Source organism: Rana temporaria, chromosome 3 (assembly GCF_905171775.1).
Source record: "Rana temporaria chromosome 3, aRanTem1.1, whole genome shotgun sequence".
Lineage (NCBI taxonomy): Eukaryota > Metazoa > Chordata > Amphibia > Anura > Ranidae > Rana > Rana temporaria.
In genome coordinates, this window is record NC_053491.1 from 275,640,691 (window position 1) to 275,654,372 (window position 13,682).

General features: G+C 36.6%; 1 protein-coding gene and 1 pseudogene across 1 annotated transcript in view; both read left to right on the forward strand.

Annotated features, from left to right (window-relative positions):
• The window catches only part of TENM2 (teneurin transmembrane protein 2), a 1,404,789-nt gene that overhangs the window by 300,787 nt on the left and 1,090,320 nt on the right, over nucleotides 1-13,682 (forward strand). The window lies entirely within an intron of this gene.
• Nucleotides 7,997-8,388, forward strand: LOC120932346 (annotated as a pseudogene).

Genomic DNA, 13,682 nt, shown 5'->3' on the forward strand with positions numbered 1-13,682 from the left:
TTTAGTTTGGTGGTAAATGGTAAAGGTTATCTCCTGATTTTTATTATTATTATCAAAGGAAAACTGGCCCAAAATAGTAAAAAAACATTTAGCTGTATATTTCTTCGTACTACCATAACCTTACACCAAGAACAACCCAAATTAAATTTTCCTGCTCCTGACGATCGCAGCAAAACCAGATATGTTAGCGCACATTTTTATTTTTTTATTTCCCACCTAAAACACACGGGGCCAGATTCACAAAGAGATACGACAGCGTATCTCCTGATACGCCGTTGTATCTCTGAGATCCGACGGTCGGATCTATGCGACTGATTCATAAGAATCAGTTACGCATAGATCTCCCTTAGATCCGACTGGTGTAAGTGACTTACACCGTCGGATCTTAGGCTGCAATATCCCGCAGGCCGCTAGGTGTCGCTTCAGTTTTTTACACGAGGAATATGCAAATTCCGATTTCCGCCGATTCAGAAACGAACGCCTGCCCGTCGCTTTTTTTTTACGTTGTTTGCGTTCGGCTTTTTCCGGCGGATAGTTACCCCTGCTATATGAGGGGTAGCTAATGTTAAGTATGGCCGTCGTTCCCGCGCCGAGTTTCAAATTTTTTACGTCGTTTGCATAAGTCGGTCGGGAATACGGATGGCCGGAATTTACGTTGCCGCTGAAAACAATGACGTCCTAGCGACGTCATTTGGAGCATGCGCACTGGGAAAAATTTGGAGCATGCGCAGTTAAATCGGCGCGGGAACACGCCTGATTTAAATTGTACACTCACCCTAGCCACGTAATTTGAATTCCGCCGGGGGAGTTACGATCCGCTGACGCAAGTTTGGGGGTAAGTGCTTTGTGAATACTGCACTAGCCTCGCAAAAGTGCGCCAGCGGATCGTAAATCACATAGATTACGCGGATCTAAAGATCCGCTAATCTATGTGAATCTAGCCCAGTGCCACTAACTGACACTGATACTAATAAACAGTTCTGTCCAAAAAAAATCCTGACATTGACCTTTTACCCTAAACTTGACCCAAACACTAACCCTGGCACTGTTCTAGATCAAACCTTGATTTAGGTATTTTTTTGGATTTTGTAAACTATATTTTTTTTACTTTTTTTACACACTTTTTTTCTCTGCAAGGAGAGAGAGAGAGATGTCATGATTCACAGAGAAATAAAACAGGGGAGCCTTCTTCATAGGGACTGATCACTGTGAAAGCCAATCAGAGGCTATCACAGCAATCAGGTGACCTGGGATCTGGAGTTCTGGCTCCCAATCCTTAGCGCAGGGCTCATGGTTAGACCCCGGTCTCTGTGCTAGGAGTGCACCATTCAGTGCGCTGCCAGCACAAAGGACAATGCACAAATTTGTAGCCCCACAGAAAAAAGCTCAGTCTAGTGGGGGCCGCATATATGTGTTAGGTTGGCATGAAGGGATTAAATCAATGTTTTGATATAAACAAGACCAAGGATAGATCCAAGGAAAGATCCAAGCTTTACTCATGACCAGCCCACTGACAACTGAATCAACCTATCGAACAGTTTGCGTTAAAACAGGGGATTAGTCTGCACACATTTGAAAAAACATATAGGTGGGGGTAGTGGACATCGTTTTTTGTTTAAATCATTGATTAGCTGTGTTTTTTGCAGTTGTTCAATCAATAGTAATAATATTATAATGATGATAAAAAACTGACGTGTTAACAGAGTATACATAGTGAACATTTAAGGATGTGTTTCTACTTTACTGGTAAATATAATAAACTTTGCCGGAATTATAATATAGATAAGCATAATATTGTAAAAAAGAAAAACAATATCTCAGTACACATCTGAGAAATGTACAAAATCCTCTGCAGTATTCCATCTCAATTCCTTGCTCAGCCCTGAAGTTGTTTTCAACCTTGAGTGTACAAGCTATTTAAGGCAAGATTATTTTTGTATAGTTATGCGGTATAAAATCAGCATTCAGTGATAGAAAAGCACAATAAATTGTTGCTTCTTAAGGATTTTCCCAGTGCCATTGCGTGAAGCTAGAAATGTATAGATAGATTCATAATCGACGTGCAATGCAGTATGTTCACTTTTGAAAGAGATCAACAAGCTGCTGCTTTAAAATCACAATATAATTGCTAGTTACTGGCATGATTTCAACCCAGTGAAAACGTGAATGGCATTCTAATCATAACAGAATACATCTTTGTATGTTTTTTTTACTGCTTTTCCTTGTGAAAATAACACATTCCTATTACATAGCGTTACTGTTTGGGGGAGATGGGCAGTCCCCAAGCATATGTTCAGCTCCAGAGAGGACATCATTTGGACGCGATTTCTAACAGTAGTAAATACATTTTTTATTTTTTTTACATTTCTAGTATTTAATATATTCTAATTCAGATATGTTTCTGCTCTGTGATGCCTTTGGAAATGTCTTGAAGTCCACTCATTAAAGCGTACATAAAGGCATTGTTTTTTTGGTTAGAGTGGTGAACGGGATAGACCTTTTGTGAGGTTTTTGTTTTGTTGCTGTCTGTGTCCCCTTAGGAGATTCAAGCCTTTTTTTTTGTTCTTTTTTTATATATATATATATATATATATATATATATATATATATATATATATAAAAGGTGGCAGAACAGCAAACAAGTCACTTCCTTTTGCAAACTGAATTCTATTATTTTTATGTGAATGCAGACCCTCCAAAACTATCATTTTTTTGGACATTTCCTGGGGCATGTACTTGTCTATAGCAAGTTCCACTTCCTAGGGCATGTACTTGTCGGTACCAAGTTTTACTGACTGTAATTCGAAAAGCTGGCAGGTTGCTTCTTACAGGTCCTTCTCACTGTCTGTCACTCGTTTTGTTCGGCAGCTCTGGCCTTTACATTGTGCCCATGACCAATTCTTAACATTAAAGTTAGTCAGTCAGCAGTAGAAGCACTCCTGTTTTGAGTTGAGAGTACACTGCTTTAACTGACAAGGAAAGAAGCTTTGGCATGAATGTGTCTAATTCATACTTTTATCATGCTCTTTGACTTGTGGAGCTGAGTACTGTCATTGTTACTTTGCCTGTGTAATGGAGTAGAGGAGTGGTGTAGCTGTTTTAATATTTGGGCAGCTGAGACAATCCCCAAAGCCACTGGCATATATTTTATATCATTTGTTCTAATGGCCTTAGGTAAGGAGGGTGGATAGAGTGCATCCTTTCTCTTAATGTTTGACACTTTCTCTGTGAAAGTTGGGATCATTAGTAAATTCTCATGTTTAGAATTGTGATATACAATCATATTATGGCTCATAAATTATCATTATGTTAACCTAGAGTATATAGTAATTGTCAAAGACATATGCTTACACAATAAATATATTGTTAAAAGTAGCCAATGGCAGAGCAGTGCCAACTAAGATTAAAAAATATATAGGAGCCTTATTGTGGGTCTTAACAGCCATGCCAGCAAATGTTTCTTTGAGAAGTACCTTTTAAATACTCCAGCTCTAAAGAATTAGGTGTATCCTCTGGCATGGACGTATTCTCTAATCTAATGACTTTCTCTTGTTCTAAATCAAGTTAAGGTTAAAATAATAAATACATAGAAATCTCTTAATACTGAAAGCACAAATACAAGGCTTTTTCATAGGTGGTGACTGGATTATTAATATCCAAATGGGCTTAAGGTTCTTTACAGAATGTAAGCTACTGCGGGAATACTAAGGATTACTGGGTTCATTTCTAGCGGCTCTACAGACCAATCATTTACAGCTTGCTGATAATTTACTCTTCTTTGATTATATCAAATCATATGAAGGTGTGACCTGCAATATCCTATATTCTTTTGCCTGATCTTTAATTAAAGTAATTTCCATTATTGCTTTTTCAAAGTTTTTTTTTTTTATCTTTTTTGTACTTCCATAATTTAGAGGATTATACAATACAGACATGATTCTTGATTTTTTTTAAAATAACTGATACCAATTGTTAGATAATACTTGTTAAGAAACATTTTCTAAAGCTCGCCACACACATTGCAGTCTCAAAGCACAATCGTAATACTATTTCTTTAAGATTTATCAACAAAATAATAAATCTACTATCCAGTCAAGTAGGTCTTTGCACCACACAGTTTTTGAATAATCTGAAGAAGATTGTATAATTAGAATTGTGAGGACAACAAAGGAAAAGCTTTTGCTATTGGTAAACTAAGTAACAAGCAACATTTTCTGAAGGAATGGATAATTAAGCCTCCTCACTATAAAAAGGGTGGGCTCACATCATTCATATTGTCAGTGTATGCTCTAGCCATTAGTCAGAGATGAAAAGTCTATATATGGGGGGGATATTTGTCTACAAAGTATATTTTTATAAATGTTGGCATTAGTATATGTCCCATGTGGCAGTACCCCTCGCCCCATGCCTTTTGTTTGACATTAGCTTGCTTATTAGCCCTACAAATGGTCATAATCAATGCAGAAACCATTTTCAAGCTTGGTAAGATTCTCCCATCCCTAGTTTGCTATTTACTTCCCTACCTTAGAAAAGCCTAAAGTCTAAAGCCTTTACCATAGTCATGCAAGCACATACAGTAATACTCTTTAACCCTTTTGCTGCCATTGATACATGTTGGCAGAAGCAGTTAATTTTACACATGCAGTGCTTGTAAATCTGACAAGCTGACTCACAGCTGTCAGGTGGAAGTGATCCAGAAAAAGTATCAACTGCCCAATTGCTTCCATGAACCCACAACATTGTGACCTCCTGCCATATTTACTAGCTTCTGCTGTTCCACCTGCAGACCCAGGACCCCATGGAAGGTGTTGTTGGGTAGAGGGAAGGGAGACCAGTTGAACATCTCCTGATGTTCACTGGTGACTGGTAGAAAGAACACAGTGCCATACATTTCATCACATCGGAGATTGTCTGTCACTTTCTCTGGCCTCTGTGGCCAGTGAAATATATAAAAAACAAAACACTATTACATAATGGACTTTTGGTCCCCTATGTGATGAAAATAAAGTTAAAGTGGTTCTAAAGCCTAAACATTTTTTACCTTAATGTATTCCTTGCATTAAGTCAAAAAATGTTTAGGCATCAATTTTGGCCCTTCATATACTCACCTCAGCCTTCATTTGATCCAGCACTGTGCACATCTGCAGCAAACTGTCCCCTCACTTCTGCATCTCACTAACTTTGCTGGGGCACCGGGAGCCAGTGCTGTGAATCAAAGTCAGTGATTAGAGTCCCGCTGTCTGTATCAATGGATGCAGCAGTGGGACTCAGAAGTGTGCATGCACGAGTACTCCTATGGGAAGCAGCTTCATGTGGGGCACTGGATAGAGAGGAGGAGGTTTAGGGCCACTCTGTGCAATTCCATTGCACAAAGCAGGTAAGTATAGAGAAGTTTGTTGACTGTATGTTCACATACAAAAATAACTCCTACTCAGATTACTACCACTCTTGGTATCAATGGCTTTCTCATCGCCTCCATAACTTAGGACATTTACTGCCTAATGGAAATTCTATCTCCCCAAGGTTACATTTGATATTTAATATTTACCTGCCCTAGGTACTGACTACAGTTATACATATCTGACAAATAGAGATATTACACTGTTGTATGTTACTATGTATAACTCCTTAGTTTTAATTAATACTGTTTTTCACATTTCTGTATAATGATGTGCAATACTATCTCAATTACATTCTACTAATTATCATTTACTTGACACCTATACCGTTACCACATACCTTGTAACTTGATGGAAAAGATTTAATAAAGAAATATTGAAAATATATATTTTTTTAGCCTGCCTCACCTTCAGACACAAGCACATTTGAATGTAAACACAAGTGCTGGGGGCACCTATATATGAAAAAGGCATATTTTCTACACATGTTACATATCACGGTGGACACTGGAGGGGTAGAAATTATTCTAAAGCAATTTTTCAGGGATAATTCAAAATCATGTAGGGTTTGTGGAATGTTGCTTATATAAAATTTTGGGTACTGGTGCAACCTAATTTCTTATATGTTACCAAAAATGTGGGTAAAATATTGTGAGCCCTAAAACTAACAAATTTGAACTTGATAAACCCTTGCAATAATATCATGAAACATAAACATTTTGAGCTACCACTATTATAGTCTCCATGGTCTCTGCTTTCATATATCTAATGTTTGAATCTGAAAACAAAACAAAACACAAAAATGGGTTTGGCAGTAAAGGGCCAGTTTGGTAAAGAATGAAATTAGCCAGTCAACATTATGTTGAGCTGTGGAAGAAATCCAGGCTATCCATTGGTAAACTAATGTAAACATTATTTTTTTAAGTGCATATAGAGTTCCAGAGCCACACAGAGCTGTAGGAAAAATTATATTACTATAAATCATTCATCACCCAGGTAAGTGGTTAACATATAAGCCAGTGAGTTTGATAATTTCCATCCAAATGGTTTTACATATATAATTGCCTTGAACTTCTTTAAAAATAACTGTATCGTATAACATATTATTCCATATAGGTAGCACAGCTTAGCTTAAGAAATTAAGTGCAAAGCTTAGTAGACATCCATTAGCATCCCTTTGAGCTTATCTCTATGACTCAGGTCTCTGTCATTAAATAAAAGACAGTGATTCAGGTAAAAGTTACAACATAAGGTACATTCCTATGGTGATGAGGATAGTGATAGCGTATTCACTCTGATGTTAACTATTTAACCCCTTTACACTCTCTGCAGTATACACCCTCTACATTTTAAAAGGTTGAAAAAATATTAAATAACCATTTACCCATAGAGTTGCATGACTTTCTGTTTAAATGAAACCATAAAACTGACATGGTCTTTGTAATCCATGATTAGATGCAGAGAGATGGCTGATGTTTGAATGTGCATTTTTTGATCCTTTCATAAATATTAATTCTCTATGTCAGAGTGAAGTCCTGTCAAGTAGATGCCTGAATTTTTATATAAGTGATAGACACGCACATTTTAATGGCTATGCAGATTAACCATATAATATAGCATATATTATATTAAAACATTTTATATATATATATATATATATATATATATATATATATATATATATATATATATATATATATATATATATATATATATATAAAACAAAAATAGGAACAAGGTAATTTGCTCTTTAATTATTTAGTCTTGTATATCACAAGTAACAATATATGTATGGTAAGGCAAGCACAAAAGTTGAAGATGTTTCAAGAAATTTTACAGATTTGGCTTATTTGTGCACTTCTATCTCATCCATAAAACATATTAAATGTTACTTTTCTTATGAAATCGTTCATTTCATATTTATGAAATGGGCTTTTTTTAAAAGACCTAAGAGTAAATAAGAAGACTTGAATAACATTTTAAAGAGTGTGCGGTTGTTGTGGGTTAAAGGTAAAAACTACATGTATTGCATAAACAAAAATGAATATATTGCCTGATGTGACCTTCAGCCAGCCTTGATTTCAGAATGCTAGCTAGCTACAAAAGATCACTTATGTATGTCATGCTAAAGAGACATAATAATGAAGAGGTCAGTGATTACTATGAAATCTAGTCAGCTCAACTCCATCAATGTCTTTTTTAGTAGTCAGCTGATGTACATTTAGCTGGTCATTGATATAAAGACAGGTAAATAGACATTGAACAGTTTGATAGTAAATATATAGGGAACAGTCACAGCATATGAATTAAGGTGCCTCAAATGTGATGGAAAACGTTGATTTTACAGGTTCTACATTTCAATCCATACCCATATTGTTGTAAATAATCAAGCTAAAAAAAATCCTACCATGCAGTGGATGTCTAAAGGATTTGCTATAATTAGGAAATGAGCTGCATGCCAGAATTAAGAAACATATATTGGGATCATTTTAAAGCAATCTCACAGCTACCATTTTTCATATATGTAACTACTGAAATTAAAAATGTAAAGAAACATTGTAAAAAAGAAAACAGTTTTGCCCTCTGTTCGCCAGACCATGGTGCATATTAACGTGTTTGCTGATGGTCTTAAAAGCATCAACGATGAAGACAAACATTGTAAATACCAGGCTCTCATCAGGCTGTGCCCAAAAGTGATTGTGTGATACAGTAATGACAAAGCATGGTTACATTGCTGAGTTTGAAATAGTTGATGATCACAGGTCATGATTTTTTTTTTGTTGATCTCGCAGAGGAATTTAATAAGTGAGTGTCATCAGTCCCAGATTTGATGTGCAGCTAAAGGATCTGGAAAACTAATAGAATAATCTCCTGCCTTCACAAAACACAGTCTTGGTATATTGTGCTCACAACTTCAGCTGGCATCATGGACCATGAGGAAGCAAGGTGAAAACACTTAGAAGGCAAATTGCCGGGATTCATTTTCTAAATGTTAAAGCAGGCTGAAAAATGTACTTAAAAAAAAAAAAAAAGTTTTGACTAGCAACATATGTGAATAGTAAACCAGGCTGAAAAAAGACTTATGTCCATCAAAGTCAACCTCACCATACAGCAAAAATGTCCCTTTCTAACCCCGCAATGACATTACAATATTACTATGCTATTTTTTAGTAATTATAACAGAGGAAATTGCTATGAAAACCTTCCAATTCCTTCTTAACCACTTAACCTGCCTGGCGGTATTCCCGAGTCTGACTCGGGGTTAGATTTTCCTGCTGCGAGCGGTAACCCCGAGTCAGACTCGGGCTTGCCTCGCTGGATGTACAGGGAGTGTTTACTTACCTTGTCCCTGGATCCAGCGATGCCACCGCGCTGTGTGAATCGAGCAGGACCTCGCTCGATTCACACAGTGCCTCTGTGTAACGCCGATCTCCGTTCCCTGCGACGTTACGACGCACGGGGACGGAGAACGGCGCCAAATTCAAAAAAGTAAACAAACACTTTACATACAGTATACTGTAATCTTATAGATTACAGTACTGTATGTAAAAAAAACACACCCCCCTTGTCCCTAGTGGTCTGTCCTGTGTCATGCATGTCATTTTATATAATAAAAACGTTTCTTTCTCCCTGCAAACTGTAGATTGTCCATAGCAACCAAAAGTGTCTTTCTATGTCAAAAATGATTTTTAGATCAGCTAAAAACAGCGATAATAAATTATAATCACTTGCAGAATTGTGCGATAGCGATTTGTGGGGAAATTCGTCATAAAAAAAAAAATAATGACAGCGACAATTCTGCAACTGAGCACATTTCAGTGATTTTGATTTGATTACATTATTGAATAATTTCTATTATAATTATATTATTATTTGTTATAATTATTTATAATTATTTATTATATTATAATTTATAATTTTGTTTTTAAAAAAATGTCATACCCGGGATGCCTATTAGAATCTTGTTTGGTCAGATTTAAGTGAGTTATTTCTAAAAATTACAGACCTACAATATAAAACGCCAAATTTCCTTGCAAATAATGGTACCGCTTTCAGCATGTTTTTTCTGAAAGAATCATACCGCCAGGGGGGTTAAGGACCTTGCCCCTTTTTGCAAAACCACACTGCGTCGCTTTAACTGACAATTGCGCGGCCGTACGATGTGGCTCCCAAACAAAATTACCATCATTTTTTTCCCACAAATAGAGCTTTCTTTTGGTGGTATTTGATCACCTTCCTTTTTTTTTTTTTTTGCGCTATAAACAAAAATAGAGCGACAATTTTGAAGAAAATTCAATAATTTTTACTTTTTGCTATAATAAATATCCCCCAAAAATATATAAAAAAAACTTTTTTTTTCTCTCAGTTTAGGCCGATGCGTATTCTTCTACATATTTTTGGTAAAAAAATCGCGATAAGCATTTATTGATTGGTTTGTGCAAAATTTATAGCGTTTACACAATAGGGGGTAGTTTTATTGCATTTTTATTAATATTTTTTTTATTACTACTAATGGCGGCGATCAGTGATTTTTTCATGACTGTGACATTATGGCGGACACATCGGACAATTTTGACACATTTTTGGTGTCTATAAAAATGCACTGTTTACTGTGAAAATGACAATTTAAGTTTAGGAGTTAACCACTAGGGGGCACTGTAGGGGTTACGTGTGACCTCATATGTGTTTCTAACTGTAGGGGGGGGCGCGGCTGGACGTGTGACTTAATTGATCGTCTTTGCCTATATCAGGGAACAGATGATCAATGACACTGCCACAGTGAAGAATAGGGAAGGTGTGTTCACACACACCTCTCCCCATTCTTCAGCTCCAGTGACCAATCGCGAGACACCGGCGGTGATCGGGTCCCCGGTTCCCCATGGCTGGGCTTAAAGAGACATGTACAGGTACGTGATTGTGCCCAGCCGTGCCATTCTGCCGACGTATATCGGCGTGAAGGGGTCCTTAAGTGGTAAAACTATGTTATTCATTTTATTGTCCATACCTTATGTGCTAAGGAGCTCCACAACTTAGCTACTCTTCTAATTAAGAATAGTTTTCTATACTGATGCTGAAAGTTTCTTTCTTATAACTAGTACCATTCGGGATAAAAAGCTTTTTTGCTCAAATCCTTATTCAGTTTGGACATATTTGTACATGTAAGGACATCCCTAATTTCTTTTTAGTTTACTAAACAAGCACAATTTTTTTCTGTAATGTCTACAGTATTCTGTTTTTTCTCCCATGTCTAACCTACTTGGAAATGACCTTTAATGCATGAAATCACTATGCTGTGGTAAGAGTCATGAAATAAATACATTCCCGCTGTGCAGATTTCCCAACAAGAGAACATTTAGAAATGTATCAATTTTTCCATTTTAGATTACCAATAAATGGACACATATATTGGGCCCCTGTTTCCTCTGCAACTTGCTCAACCAACAAAAGCATGCACAACTAGTATAGGGCTTTTCTGACAATAAATCTCTTTGATGCTGAGCTGTTATATACAGAACTTGTTGGGAGTTAGATTTTATATATACAGTATACACTATATGACACTTAAATTGCTAATCAGAGAGTTGTCAACAAGTTGTTAAATTCCATTATAGCAAAAAGATTTATTGATCCATAATACCTTACTACCTTCCAGAACTGGCTAGGTCAAGAAAATAGATTGGAAAATTCATTTGTGGTTGTCACCTACCAGGGACATCCATAAAAAAAAAACAAAGCCCATTGTATCGGGCCATCCAATCCAGGAAACCTACACTTTAGGTCTCCTTTGTTTTGGTGCCAACCTTATTGGCAACTTAACTAAAAATATATAATTTTGAATAAAACCATGGAACATACTATTTCATCAACATGCAATGCGTGTACACATGCTGAGTCACAAGCAACAGAATCAATAATTTGTTCCTCATTCTACAATGCCTAGTAATGATTGCTTCCAATGTCCTGTGTAATGTTGGACAGATGTCTAAATACTAATGGAAATCCAAGTAATTTCTCATAATGCACAAGGCCTCAACTCCCATCAAAAATTAAAAACTGATCGTGGCTGTAATGAATTGTCAGGTCTCAACAATACAGATAAAACTCATTGAAAAAAAAACGTCCCTAGTCCATTACCAGTCCATTTGGGTCTGGTATGAATATTACGGGGAACGCCAAAACCATTTTTTTTCACATCCACCTCTAGTATTTTAACTTCCTTTCTTAGTGATGTTATCTTCCCTGGGAGAAAATTCATCCAGATCTATGTTCTCCTGTTGAATCAAACATAACTTGGTTTCCTTAAATTCACATATGGTTGGCTCACACTTTAGTTCCTTCACTCACATGAAGCAAACTTATGATTTTCTCAACTCTGCATGGTTCAAGTACTTACAAATCCAACAATTCTATAGTACCAACTATACCTTGACCTTTAAAAAAAAAACATTTTTGGTAAAGGACAGGGGTATTATCTCCACACTTTAATGATACCTTAACAGTCTTTAAATACCAAACAAATCCCCAATGACTCAATCGGAAGCTGAAGTGGATTAGACTATCAAATCTACATAAATGCACTCTATCTTTGGTTGTCCAAAAAACAGCCATCAAACTTCATAACTGGTGATATATGACACAATTCAAACTGCATACGATCTATCCCTCATTTCCCACCTCTTGCTTTAAGGGTTGCACAGATCATGGGGCTCTTACCCACATATTTTGTAGCTGCTCTTATTTACACTTACTGTGGCAGACTGACAGAAAAAAAAAACAGATCTACAGGCACTCAGCTCACACTAACACTTTCAATGTGCTTACTGTTTTCTCCCATCCCTGATGTTCCCTCTTCCCGTGAAAGGTTACTTAACTCTTTATTCAGTGCCATCCATTGGGTTATTGCTCTTAATTGGAGATATGACTAAGTTACAATTTTAGAAATAATCTACCACATCATCTATGATACCATGCAATTATTTGAAAAGAAGTGGAATTACTGGTCCTCATATTGAATATCTTTCTGTTACCTTCTGTCAGCCTTAAGGCCTCGTACACACGACTGAGAATCTCGTTGTAAAAGAAATGTTGTTTTCCTCGACGAGGTTCTTGTCAGGCTTGACTAGAATCTTGTCAAGCTTTCCTTGCATACACACTGTCAAGACAAAATCTCGTCGTTCTCAAACGCGGTGATGTACAACGCGTACGACAGCACTATAAAGGGGAAGTTCGATTCCACTGGCGCCACCCTTGGGGCTGCTTTTGCTAATCTCATGTTACTGCGTGTTAAGTAAAAGTTTGGTGAGAGACGATTTGCGCTTTTCAGTCTGTTACAGCGTGACGAATCAGCTATCTCCATTACGAACGCTACTTTTATCGAAGGTGCGCTCCTGTCTCATACTTTATTCTGAGCATGTGCGGGTTTCTAAGCATACACACGAACGTGTTTCTCGTCGTAAACCAGCCTGACGAGAAACACAAGGAAATTGAGACTTCAGACGAGAAAAAAGAGAGCATGTTCTCTTTTTTTCTCGTCGAGATCCACAACAGTTTTCTTGATGAAAAACATACACACGACCGTTTTTCTTGGCAAAAATGCTCTGCCAGCATTTTTCCTGATGGATTTTGCAGAGGAAAACTGTTGTGTGTACAAGGTCTAACTTTATAAACTCTCTTGAGGATTAAGTAATTGATGTATGTCAACACTCAGACCATCTTCATGTATTGTCCTATAATATAATATGTCATGAGCACATTAGACATTATTTTATTGTTAGTATTCTGCAGTGATATTTGGGGTTTCCTGTCCTCTCATTGCGCTACACCTTGGATAAAATGTAACAACTTACTCTGTAATTTGCAATATTCGATGGAATGTCTTTTGACTATGTATTATCAATAATTAATCTCAAGGATATTGTTGCATTTTGAACTTGAACCCAATAAAAATAATTTGTATACAAAAAAAACTTCCCTAGTTGTACAGCAAAAACAAACAGTTTTTTTTGAACAAAACATTAGAAGGTCTATTCTAATATACTGCTTGAAATGGTAAAGAGACAGAGGGTCAGAAGAGAACCGTTTTAAATGTTAAAACAAAAAAATCTATTCTCAACTTGGAAAGTGTACCATACCGGATTGAAAATATTCCTTATATTTACTAACAGCTATGTATGCATTTAAAAAAAGTACCACACCTCTATGAGGTTGTTGGACATCCCCAAGAGCCTATTGCCCAAATAAACCACCACCACCATTCCTGCTATAATAGCCAATAGGCTTTAT